Genomic DNA, 14019 nt, shown 5'->3' on the forward strand with positions numbered 1-14019 from the left:
TGGATAAAAATCAATGGTTTTTTTTTAAAAAATCAAAAAAATCGGATTTTTTTGATTTAAATCGGATTTTTTTTATTTAAATCAGATTTTTTTCAATAAACTGCTTTTTGAGGAAAATATTTTACCATCCAAAGGTTCTTCCATCATGAGATAAAGCTGAGTTGTTTAACTCAGTAGAATAAAGGCTGTATATGTGTAACATTCACAATGCCATGCTCTTCCAGAGGTTTCTGTAGGATTAGTGGGCAGTTTCTCTCCTATATTATCACAGACGCTCACTTTACTTACGCAGTTCTCAAAACTGAATTTGACTCCGCAGAGGTCCCAGCCTCTTCTTCATGGCAAAAATATTACAACATGAACAGAGTTGAGAAAAAGACCTTAATCCTATTGTTCTACAAACCTATGAATACAGAATCAACCCCTTCAGTGCCAAGTCCAAGAAGTTAGACAATATGTTTCTGATTGTTTGGAGTGGAATAGATCTGCACAACACAAGAAGAATGTGAATCTAAGTGTGAGGAGGAGGAAGGGCAAGCAGACAAGAAAATGAAAGTGAAACTTTGAGCACAATACTGCAGCATAGCCACAGACAGACAAGTCTGGATCTGTTTGTGTGTACGATCTGAGGTTTATTACATTCTTTCCTTAAAATGGCAGCAGGCCGTAAAAGAGACCCAGTTTGGGAATATTTTAATGAAGCTCCTTCACCTATCGGTAAGGCAGGCATGCGTGCAAAATGCAAACGATGCAACAAAGAGATGCAAGGCCTGGTGGCGCGAATGAGGCAACATCATGAGAAGTGCGGTGATGAAGATGACCAAAGAAACACTTCTGAACAGGCAGGATCTTCAGGTTGGTAAACATTTTTATTGAATCCTATTTCTAAAGACTGAACTGTCATGTGTGAGAAAAATTATATTTCTTATTATTACTGCATGTTACTGTCATTTGGTACAGTTATGAAGAAAAACAAATATTCCTTTTGGGCAGGGGCAGTGATGTGTTGTGTACAATAAGCAGAAATTGTATAATAATAAAATAACAGCATTGACTTTTTTTGTTTAGGGGAATTCATGGATTCTGGAAACTATCCACCTCCAAGATCACCATCATCCTGTTCTACAGTTTCAGAGTTATCCATCCAGGATAGTGCTTCATTAGCAGCAGCATCATCATCAGACACCCACAGCCACATATCATCATCACCCAAAAGGAAGAAAAAACCTTTACCTCCTGGAACCACCATAGATAGGTTTGTGATAAGAATTAGCAGATTAGAAAAAGAGTTGATTGATGAAAAAATCGCCCAGTTTATTTATGCAACGAACTCTTCTTTCCGTCTGACTGAGAACCCACATTTCATTAATATGGTTCAGTCACTGAGACCAGGATACAGTCCACCCAGTAGAGCTGATGTTGCAGGGAAACTGCTGGATCAAGTGTATGACAGAGAAATGGAGCAATGTGCAACAGCTCTGGAGGGTAAAATTGTTAACCTAAGTATTGATGGGTGGAGTAATGTCCACAATGATCCTATTGTATGTGCTTGTATAACAACAGAAGAAGGTAAAGTCTTCCTTGCACAAACAACTGATACGTCAGGAAATGCACATGTGGCGCCCCTGAGGCTTCTGTCGCCACAGGTCATTGCACCCCATCAGCGGTGTGATGCCCCATTCTGGGAGAGGAAGAGAGTGAACTCCGGTCCCCTGGTAAATCCACACTACACCCATTGCTAGGGACACACAGGACCAGGGAAAGTGGCAGGCAACCCTCCCATGCTGCAACTGGGGAGGTGGGAGGAGCCACCAGAGAGCAGATAGAGAAAGGAAGGTCAAGTTAGTTTCAGTTTACCTCAGGGAGTGAGAGAAGCAGCATGTAGTTGGAGGAGAAGAACGGGAGAAAGGAGGGAGGAGGAGGCCTGCTGAGGCAGGCAAGGAGGAGAAAGAAGAGAAGGAAAGAAAGGGTCGCAGGGCCGCGGGTAGTCCTGTAAGGTACCACGAGCAGTCCTTGTTGGGTACCGCTGCCGAGGGCCCAGAGGCGCTACGGGTAGCTGCAGGCTGCGGTGGCCCGTTCCACGGTGACATCGGTGGAGTGATTAGCTGCGACAGGGGACGGTCCCTAGAAACTGGAGGAGTGAAAAGACAGTCTCCAGACAGTAAAAACCGAGGCCCAGGGAATTGCAAGCTCCCAGGGCCAGAACCCAGAGCAGACCTTCAGAAAAGGGGTAATCAGCCGACAGGTGACCCCCCAGCCTGGAGGCTGTAATGGAGGCCAAGCCAAGTCCATCTACCTAAGGCAAGGCTAGTGAAGACAGCAGAAAAAGAGACACTAAAGAGAGGGAACCGGATTTCACGCTCTGAATCATCCAGAACTGACGGAGGTCCCTGACAGTGGTCCCAGCAGTCTGAGGGTCCCTGCAACTGTGACGGAAACTGTGAGTAAAAGAACTTGAACTGCACCTCTGAAGTCGCCTCAGTTATTTTCCTCTGCATAGACATTCACAAGCACCAACTGTGCCCCGGGCATTGCTCCACCTGTGGGGAGCAGTACCACCATAGCTGCCATCACATCATCCCGGTGGCCTCACACAGCAGCGGCGGCTTAGTAGCCGCATACCACAGGTGGCGTCACGAACACAAACTTTAATTCAAGCCACATATTCAACTGACACCCACCAGGGCCACGGAGCCGGGCCCAGCCACCACTGACTACCACCGGACTAGTCCGGCCCGGCACTGGGTGTCCCATAGCCCTGGGGTGGGCGAGTCAACTTTTGGCGTCACGAACAGGATTTCGTGCCCGGTCTAACCGGGTACTGTGCGCCTGAAGAACCGTGTGACAGACTGTGTACTTTACTGAGAAACCGCCGCCATTAGCGCAGCTGAGAGCGGGAAGAAGGGGGGCGTGCAAGAAGAAAGGGCGCGAAGAGAAGCCCCGCCCCCTTGTCCAAGAAAAGCGCGCGAAGCGGTGCCCGCCATAGAAAGCGGAAGAAGAAGCTAAAAGGATGGACGCCGAGCAACGAGCGGCCAGAGGAGGAGTGGCCGAGCCGGGACACGCACCTCAGAACCGGGTTGTGTCCTGCGTCCTGGAGAGCGGAGAAGATCCAGCCGCCGCTGCAGAACCGGGTAAAGAGAGTGACACCCCCAGCCGGCGGAGCCCGGATTGCCCGGTGGGGTTCCTGCCCGGTCCTCCTGCAGGCGCGCATGCCACGACTGCAGCTCCGATACCAGCACCCTGCAGCAAGACAGCGACCACCAGAACACCGGAGATGCAACTGAGGGGTGAGTCATTTATTGCCCCTGCCGGCGCGAGAGCCCCAACCCCCGCTGCCATGCCCGCGGTCCCTGGAGAGATGCCCGACACGGCGACGCCGATCCGGGCCGCAGCTACGCCAGGTGCGGCCCGCCAAGATCTCACCGCAGCAGCGACTCCAACCCAGGCCGCCGCCATGCCAGGCGCGGCCCGCCAAGACAAGAAGGCAGCCTCAGAAGAACCGGAGTGGCGCCGCACCATGCCAGTGTGCAGCGTCTCTCCTGTCAGCAGCAGCCGCAGCACTACCTCAAGGCAGACCCAGGTCACAGAACTGAGCAGAGGTCCTGCGACAGCCACGCAAGAAACGCAGACCAGGATCTCCATGGCCTACATGCTGCCCAGGGCCCTGCCAAAGAAGGACCCCTGCAATGAAGAGTAAAGATGAAGAGCTGCTGAACTGTAAATAGCCCCTGTTAGCCCCTTATTCTTTTCGAAGATGACACCCCTTCCTGCTGTGCTGCCCCTGATTCTTTGTGAAGACGTCACCCCCCCCCATGTTATGTGCTACCGGGCCACTGAACTGGAATGTGGGCCCCGGTGAATGTTTAGGTGTCCTGACATACCAGGCCACTGGACTTAGTGGCTGGTGTGTGGTGTATGTGTTATGTCCTACCAGGCCACTGGACTTAGTGGCTGGTATGTTGTTTATGTGTCCTATGTAACCAAGCCATTGGACTTAATGGCTGGTTGATTGTCCCATTATTGTCTGATGGAAAGAAACGAACTGCCGGGCTACTGGACTTGTAGTAGCCAAAGATGTAATTAGTTGCACCCGTTGTGCCCCCTACCAGAATTATGGGGGATTTGCCTGAACCGTGCAATGGACTGGAAGTGCACACATAGTTTCTTTATAAGAAGTTTGCAACGTTCATGATATGTGCCTCCCATAAAGGGAAGAAATGTTTTACAGTTTATGTTATTGCATACCAAAAATGTTTTGCAGTTCTCCATATGTTTTTGTTGTTTTTCAGCCCGAGGACGTGCTGGGATTTGCTGTGGGGGAGTGTGGTGCCCCTGAGGCTTCTGTCGCCACAGGTCATTGTACCCCATCAGCGGTGTGATGCCCCATTCTGGGAGAGGAAGAGAGTGAACTCCGGTCCCCTGGTAAATCCACACTACACCCATTGCTAGGGACACACAGGACCAGGGAAATTGGCAGGCAACCCTCCCATGCTGCATGCTGAGAGGGGCTGTAAGACCCATCCCTGCTCCCATAGGGTGGTAGCTTAGCAACTGGGGAGGTGGGAGGAGCCACCAGAGAGCAGATAGAGAAAGGAAGGTCAAGTTAGTTTCAGTTTACCTCAGGGAGTGAGAGAAGCAGCATGTAGTTGGAGGAGAAGAACGGGAGAAAGGAGGGAGGAGGAGGCCTGCTGAGGCAGGCAAGGAGGAGAAAGAAGAGAAGGAAAGAAAGGGTCGCAGGGCCGCGGGTAGTCCTGTAAGGTACCACGAGCAGTCCTTGTTGGGTACCGCTGCCGAGGGCCCAGAGGCGCTACGGGTAGCTGCAGGCTGCGGTGGCCCGTTCCACGGTGACATCGGTGGAGTGATTAGCTGCGACAGGGGACGGTCCCTAGAAACTGGAGGAGGGAAAAGACAGTCTCCAGACAGTAAAAACCGAGGCCCAGGGAATTGCAAGCTCCCAGGGCCAGAACCCAGAGCAGACCTTCAGAAAAGGGGTAATCAGCCGACAGGTGACCCCCCAGCCTGGAGGCTGTAATGGAGGCCAAGCCAAGTCCATCTACCTAAGGCAAGGCTAGTGAAGACAGCAGAAAAAGAGACACTAAAGAGAGGGAACCGGATTTCACGCTCTGAATCATCCAGAACTGACGGAGGTCCCTGACAGTGGTCCCAGCAGTCTGAGGGTCCCTGCAACTGTGACGGAAACTGTGAGTAAAAGAACTTGAACTGCACCTCTGAAGTCGCCTCAGTTATTTTCCTCTGCATAGACATTCACAAGCACCAACTGTGCCCCGGGCATTGCTCCACCTGTGGGGAGCAGTACCACCATAGCTGCCATCACATCATCCCGGTGGCCTCACACAGCAGCGGCGGCTTAGTAGCCGCATACCACAGGTGGCGTCACGAACACAAACTTTAATTCAAGCCACATATTCAACTGACACCCACCAGGGCCACGGGCCCAGCCACCACTGACTACCACCGGACTAGTCCGGCCCGGCACCGGGTGTCCCATAGCCCTGGGGTGGGCGAGTCACACACACAGCAGAATACTTACAAGAAGTGGCAGTAAAAGCTATAACGACATGTGAACAAAAATTCAAATGTCTAGTACGCAGTTTGGTCACTGACAATGCTGCAAACGTATCCAAGATGAGGAGAGATTTAGAAGAGCAGGGAGGCAATACAAAGCTGCTAATAACATATGGTTGCAGTGCTCATTTGCTGCACCTCTTAGCCAAAGACTTAAGTGTTCCAGAAATAAAGGCTAATGTTGTTGAAATTGCTAAATACTTCCGTAATAATCATTTTGCTGCAGCAGCTCTGAAAAGGATGGGTGGAACCAAGCTAACGCTCCCACAAGATGTTAGATGGAACTCTGTGGTGGACTGTTTTGAGCAGTATATAAAAAACTGGCCTATTCTGATGACACTTTGTGAAGAAAATCGAGATAAAATAGATGGCACTGTCACGGCCAAAATCCTCAACATTGGGCTTAAGAGAAATGTTGAACATATGCTGAGCTTCCTGAAACCCATCTCTCAAGCTTTAAACAAAATACAGAAAAATAACTGTTTTATTGCGGATGCTGTTGAAATTTGGAAGGAACTGAGTGAACACTTAAAAACAGAACTACACATGGACAGAATTAAATTACAAGCAGTAAACAAACGAATGGGACAAGCACTGACTCCAGCTCATTTTTTGGCAAATATTGTCAATATCCAATATTAGGGTCAAAACCTAAGTGCTGAGGAAGAGGAGTTAGCTATGACATGGGTATCCAGCAATCATCCATCTTTAATGCCAACTATAATAAACTTCAGAGCTAAGGGGGAACCATTCAAGAAATATATGTTTGCTGAAGATATTTTAAGGAAGGTCACACCAGTAAACTGGTGGAAGTCACTTAAGCGCTTGGATTTAGAGACTGTTCAAGTAATGATTTCACTTTTAACAGCAGTAGCTTCTTCTGCAGGCATTGAAAGAATATTCTCTTCCTTTGGACTCATTCATTCTAAATTGAGAAATCGGTTGGGACCCAATAAAGCAGGAAAGCTTGTTTTTCTTTTCCAGATTATGAATAGGAACAAAGAAGAAGATGATGATGAAGATGACGACAAGTGAGCTACAGAGGACAGCAGGGACAGTAGTATTTAAGTTTTTCATGTGTCGGCTGGGCTGACAGTCTAAGTTTCTTAAAATATATACCGTATTTTTCGCTTTATAAGATGCACTTTTGTTCCCCCAAATTTTGGGGGAAAGTAGGGGGTGCGTCTTATAATCCGAATATAGGTGGAGGTGCGGGCAGCTCTAGAGCGGTGCTGGGGGCAGGGAGAGCTGGGAGCGGCAGCGTTTGATCTCCTGCTCCCGCTCATATAATATGCACAGCCGCTGTCCATCAGAAGCGTGGTGCTGAAACTGCATCGCGCTGATGGGCTGGGGGAGCTGTGCATATTATGTGCTTACCTTTGATTGCACAGGATCCCCCCTCCCCCTGTGTTAGATATGGCCTCCCGTGCTGCTGCCCATAGTAAAATAATAAACTCTTTACTCACCTCCTCCAGAGGGAGATGGGGAAAAATCAACCATCAGGCTTTCCTGTTCCTGCCAAGGTTTTAACAGGTTGACATGGTATATTTGTTCAGGTTTCCGCCTACCGGGCTGCAATACCTTATAGTTGACCACCCCGACTCTTTCCTTTATCTCGTAGGGGCCTTGCCACTGAGCCAGGAATTTACTCTCCGCCGTGGGGATCAATACCAACACCCGATCCCCGGGTTTAAAGGTTCGCACGGTGGCTTCTCTATTGTAGCGGCCGCTTTGCGTGGCCTGAGCCTCCTGTAAATGCTCCTTCACAATTGGCATGACCGCGCTTATGCGGTTCTGCATTCCTAAAATGTGTTCAATCACACTTTTATGGGGGGTGGGCTCTTGCTCCCATGTTTCCTTTGCCAGGTCCAACAATCCCCGGGGATGTCGCCCGTATAACAACTCAAAAGGCGAAAACCCCGTGGATGCCTGTGGCACCTCTCGGATGGCAAACATCAAATAGGGAAGCATCATATCCCAGTCTTTCCCGTCTTTGGAAATCACCCTTTTGAGCATGGTTTTCAGGGTTTTATTGAATCGCTCCACTAAACCGTCCGTTTGAGGATGATACACAGACGTACGCAACTGCTTGATCTGGAGTAGCCGGCACAGCTCTTTGGTCACTTTAGACATGAATGGGGTCCCCTGATCCGTAAGGATCTCCTTGGGCAACCCCACCCGGCAGAACACTGCAAACAACTCCCGAGCTATAAGCTTCGCCGCAGTATGTCTGAGAGGTATCGCCTCTGGATACCGGGTGGCATAGTCAACGATCACTAGGATGTGTTGGTGCCCTCGAGCGGACTTTACGAGGGGCCCCACCAGATCCATCCCTATCCGTTCAAAAGGGACTTCTATAATGGGTAACGGTACCAACGGACTGCGAAAGTGGGCCAGGGGTGCGGTAAGCTGACACTCCGGGCAGGTTTCGCAGAACCGTTTTACCTCCCCAAAGACCCCGGGCCAATAGAACCTTTGCAATATTCGCTCCTGCGTTTTCTTGACCCCTAGGTGGCCACTCATCAGGTGTTTATGAGCCAAGTCGAGGACCCGCCGTCGATACGGCTGGGGCACCACCAACTGCTCTACCCCCACGCCCCGTATTTCATCTACCTGGTAGAGCAAGTCCTGCTTAAAAGCGAAATGGGGGTACCTTACCTGGGCACCGGGCAGCTGTGCCACCCCGTCAACCACTGTCACCCGACTCCGGGCATGTATTAATGTAGGGTCCTGGAGTTGGGCTGCCCCAAACGTATCCGGGGACGCCTCCAACTCCGGGATGGGCTCGACCATCTCAGCCTCTCCTGCCAATACCTCTAGGGGCGACCTATCGGGTTCACATTCTGTCCCTATCATGGGGACCCCTACGGCAGGCGTCCCGGATTCGGGATTGTCGGGCTCAGGTCCCGGACTGTCCAATACCTGAGGGGACTTAGGAGGCCCCTTCCATAGAGTCCAAAAATACGGCAGATCCCTTCCTAGGATCACGTCATAGGGAAGAGTGTTAATAAGTCCCACCTCATGTTGCACCTGACCGCAGGGTGCTGTGATGGTGACAATCCCTGTGGGATAGTCTCGGCGGTCCCCATGTATGCAAACCACCCCCACGGTACGTCCTGTGGCCTTTACTTCAGCCCTTAGGGTTGATCGCACAAGGGTCACTAAGCTTCCGGAATCCAACAAGCCTGTAACCGGACATCCATTCACCTGTATTTGGCACAAGTGGGGCTCAGTCTCCTGGGAGACAAGGTCCGCGGTACACACCGCCTGAGCATACATTCAACCCCGCTGGGTAACCCCACAATCCATGGGGAGTGGTGAGTGGACACTGGGCTTCTATATGTCCCACCCGCTGGCACCGCCAACATCTAATAGGGAAGGAAACCCCCTTGACGAGTTGTCGTTTAGGGTACATAGCCTTCCGGACCTCAGGGACGGCGGGAGCGGCCTCAGACGGGACGGTAGCGGACTCCCGCACCGGTGTCAGCGGTGGGTCCTTGGCCCGAGGCTTGGAGGGGCCGGACCGACGGGCAGCACGCAAAGTCTCAGTGTCCCGTATCAAGTCCTGCGTAGCCACATGCCGCTCCACCAGGCACACTAATTGGTCCAGGGTACTTGGGTCGCCCTGTCCTACCCACCGTTGAATGGTGACGGGTAAAGTGCGCACAAAGCGATCAACCACTACCCTTTCCACCATTTGCGCAGGGCTCAGAGTGTCAGGCTGCAACCACTTCTTTACCAGATGCAACAAGTCATAGGCCTGGGAGCGTACGGGTTTGACTTCCTCATAGAACCACTGATTTACCCGCTGAGCCCGTACATAGGTATTCACCCCCAACCGAGCAAGTATTTCGGCTTTCAGTGTCTCATATTCTATGGCGTCCTCGGTACAGAGGTCCAGGTACGCTTTTTGGGGCTCCCCCGTCAGATAGGGCGACAATACCTCAGCCCACTGGGGGGTCGGCAGCTTTTCCCGCTCGGTCACCCGCTCAAACACCGCCAGGAACGCTTCCATATCATCCCCCGGGGTCATCTTTTGCAACACTTGTCTCACCGTTTTCCGGACGCTGCCGTCGTCACCCGGTCCCGGGGTTGTTGCTGCCAGTCCGGCACGGATCGACTTGGCCAGGAGAACCATCTGTTCTTGGTGTTTTTGTTCCTGCAATTGCAAGGATTGCTGCTGACGATCCAACGACCGGAGCAGGTGTGCATTGGTCTGTTGTTGCTGTGCATTAGCCTGAGCCAGCTGCTTTAGTATGTCCTCCATGGCGACGCCGGGTTTGGGCTGTAGTATAGCCGCTCGAATCCAGGACATGCGCTGCTGGGTCACCAGGGATGGATGCTACACCTCACCGGGCTGGCATGCCCGCGTTCTCCACCATCTGTGAGGTAGCGTGGTCGGCTGCGCGGCAGAAGACACGGGATCCAGGCACCAATGGTCACAGCACACGGTTTACTGCACAAACCAAAAGTCCAAAACAGCACACATATGTTTCTCTGGCAGAAACTCAGGGAGTTGTGTTCACTCCTTCACCCTAGGGACCCACGCCCATGTTCCTGTTTCCTTTTAACCCTTCTTTCAGCCTGTAGGGAAACAGCATTAACCCTGGAGTGGAGTTGCTTTCTATACATAGAGGGAGCACAACCGGGGCGAGACGTACCGGCCGTCATAGACAACCCCGGTCACAGTCTCACACTGGGTTAGTAATGGGGGTGTCTGATAGACGCTTCTCCATTAATAATCCCTGGGCTTGATGCCAGCTGACACTACACAGCTGACATCAACCCCAACTACCATTACCCGATTGCCAGTGCACCAGGGACGAGCAGAGGCAAAGCACCAGAATTGGCGCATCGAATGTGATGTGCTACTTCTGGGGTGGCTGTGTGCTGCTATTTTTACTCTGAGAAGGCCCATGGTTATTGGCTCCTACTGCACTATGGCAATCAGGAAGAGCTGAGGAAAAGTGCCAGAATTGGCGCATCTAATGTGATGCGCCACTTCTGGGGTGGATGCTTGCTGCTATTTTTAGTCTGGGAATGACCATGGTTATTTGCCCCTGCAGCACCAGGGCAATCAGGAGGAGCCAAAGCAAAGTGCTAACATCTATTGTGAGGTGCCACTTCTTGGATAGCTGTGGGACGCTATGTTTAGGCTGGGAAGGGGCCAATAATCATAGGCCATCCAAGCCTGATAATACCAGCCCCCAGCTGTCTGCTTGACCTTTGTAGTTCTCAAAAGTAAAGGGGTCCCGTTTTTTTCTATTGATTTATTTAATCATAAATAGATGTCCAATAAGCTCCACAGGGTACAATTTTATTATATATGTCGGCAGGTTTTGCAATTGAGGTAATACTTTTGGAGTTGATGTCAGCTTTGTAATGTCAGATGTCATCAAGCCCAGGGGTTAGTATTGGAGAGGCATCTATTAGACACCCCCATTACTAACCCAGTAAGTATAAAGATAAAAAAAATACACCCAAAAATAGTTTATTTGAAAAAAAAAACACTCCAAACTCTTTCCTGTTTCACCAATTTATTTAAATAAAAACCCAGGCAGGTCGGATGTAGTCCAGGGAATCTGACGTAGTCCACAAATGGAAATATGAAGGACACAAAAAGAGAGAAAGCATTATTATATGTGGGGGGCTGTGCAGTTATTTGTCTGTTTTGGTATCTGCCTATATCTATATATTTTTTATGTCTATAGTATTCATTGCTTCACTTTGTTAGCAATTTCAGTGCACTTGGATTTTTTTTTTTACCATTTTCCGCCTCCTTTCTATGGTAAAATCAATGATGCCAGTGAAAAGGTGAACTTTTCCCCCAAAAAAGAAGCCTTTCTAGAGTATATTTAAGGAAAACTAAAAACGTTCTGGCTTTTGGAATAAGGAGAGGAAAATGAAAAAAGCGGTAAAATGGCCATGGCATGAAGGGGTTAACGAGGCAAGAAATGTTGTTTAGGGTGGAAACACATCTATGCGAGTAAAATCGGTCCGACTGGGCTGAAAAAAACTCGGCTGATTTTAGTTCACGTTAGGTCCGAGTGCAACGCAAGTGCGATGCTTTTTCTGAATAAATTAATGATTTTACTAGCGTGTGTAATGCGTGTGGAATGCGTATGTTTCAGGGTGGATAAAAATCAATGTTTTTTTTTAAAAAATCAAAAAAATCGGATTTTTTTGATTTAAATCGGATTTTTTTTATTTAAATCAGATTTTTTTCAATAAACTGCTTTTTGAGGAAAATATTTTACCATCCAAAGGTTCTTCCATCATGAGATAAAGCTGAGTTGTTTAACTCAGTAGAATAAAGGCTGTATATGTGTAACATTCACAATGCCATGCTCTTCCAGAGGTTTCTGTAGGATTAGTGGGCAGTTTCTCTCCTATATTGTCACAGACGCTCACTTTACTTACGCAGTTCTCAAAACTGAATTTGACTCCGCAGAGGTCCCAGCCTCTTCTTCATGGCAAAAATATTACAACATGAACAGAGTTGAGAAAAAGACCTTAATCCTATTGTTCTACAAACCTATGAATACAGAATCAACCCCTTCAGTGCCAAGTCCAAGAAGTTAGACAATATGTTTCTGATTGTTTGGAGTGGAATAGATCTGCACAACACAAGAAGAATGTGAATCTAAGTGTGAGGAGGAGGAAGGGCAAGCAGACAGAAAATGAAAGTGAAACTTTGAGCACAATACTGCAGCATAGCCACAGACAGACAAGTCTGGATCTGTTTGTGTGTACGATCTGAGGTTTATTACATTCTTTCCTTAAAATGGCAGCAGGCTGTAAAAGAGACCCAGTTTGGGAATATTTTAATGAAGCTCCTTCACCTATCGGTAAGGCAGGCATGCGTGCAAAATGCAAACGATGCAACAAAGAGATGCAAGGCCTGGTGGCGCGAATGAGGCAACATCATGAGAAGTGCGGTGATGAAGATGACCAAAGAAACACTTCTGAACAGGCAGGATCTTCAGGTTGGTAAACATTTTTATTGAATCCTATTTCTAAAGACTGAACTGTCATGTGTGAGAAAAATTATATTTCTTATTATTACTGCATGTTACTGTCATTTGGTACAGTTATGAAGAAAAACAAATATTCCTTTTGGGCAGGGGCAGTGATGTGTTGTGTACAATAAGCAGAAATTGTATAATAATAAAATAACAGCATTGACTTTTTTTGTTTAGGGGAATTCATGGATTCTGGAAACTATCCACCTCCAAGATCACCATCATCCTGTTCTACAGTTTCAGAGTTATCCATCCAGGATAGTGCTTCATTAGCAGCAGCATCATCATCAGACACCCACAGCCACATATCACCATCACCCAAAAGGAAGAAAAAACCTTTACCTCCTGGAACCACCATAGATAGGTTTGTGATAAGAATTAGCAGATTAGAAAAAGAGTTGATTGATGAAAAAATCGCCCAGTTTATTTATGCAACGAACTCTTCTTTCCGTCTGACTGAGAACCCACATTTCACTAATATGGTTCAGTCACTGAGACCAGGATACAGTCCACCCAGTAGAGCTGATGTTGCAGGGAAACTGCTGGATCAAGTGTATGACAGAGAAATGGAGCAATGTGCAACAGCTCTGGAGGGTAAAATTGTTAACCTAAGTATTGATGGGTGGAGTAATGTCCACAATGATCCTATTGTATGTGCTTGTATAACAACAGAAGAAGGTAAAGTCTTCCTTGCACAAACAACTGATACGTCAGGAAATGCACACACAGCAGAATACTTACAAGAAGTGGCAGTAAAAGCTATAACGACATGTGAACAAAAATTCAAATGTCTAGTACGCAGTTTGGTCACTGACAATGCTGCAAACGTATCCAAGATGAGGAGAGATTTAGAAGAGCAGGGAGGCAATACAAAGCTGCTAATAACATATGGTTGCAGTGCTCATTTGCTGCACCTCTTAGCCAAAGACTTAAGTGTTCCAGAAATAAAGGCTAATGTTGTTGAAATTGCTAAATACTTCCGTAATAATCATTTTGCTGCAGCAGCTCTGAAAAGGATGGGTGGAACCAAGCTAACGCTCCCACAAGATGTTAGATGGAACTCTGTGGTGGACTGTTTTGAGCAGTATATAAAAAACTGGCCTATTCTGATGACACTTTGTGAAGAAAATCGAGATAAAATAGATGGCACTGTCACGGCCAAAATCCTCAACATTGGGCTTAAGAGAAATGTTGAACATATGCTGAGCTTCCTGAAACCCATCTCTCAAGCTTTAAACAAAATACAGAAAAATAACTGTTTTATTGCGGATGCTGTTGAAATTTGGAAGGAACTGAGTGAACACTTAAAAACAGAACTACACATGGACAGAATTAAATTACAAGCAGTAAACAAACGAATGGGACAAGCACTGACTCCAGCTCATTTTTTGGCAAATATTGTCAATATCCA

The sequence above is a fragment of the Anomaloglossus baeobatrachus genome, chromosome 5, assembly GCF_048569485.1.
Source record: "Anomaloglossus baeobatrachus isolate aAnoBae1 chromosome 5, aAnoBae1.hap1, whole genome shotgun sequence".
NCBI classification, from domain to species: Eukaryota; Metazoa; Chordata; class Amphibia; order Anura; family Aromobatidae; genus Anomaloglossus; species Anomaloglossus baeobatrachus.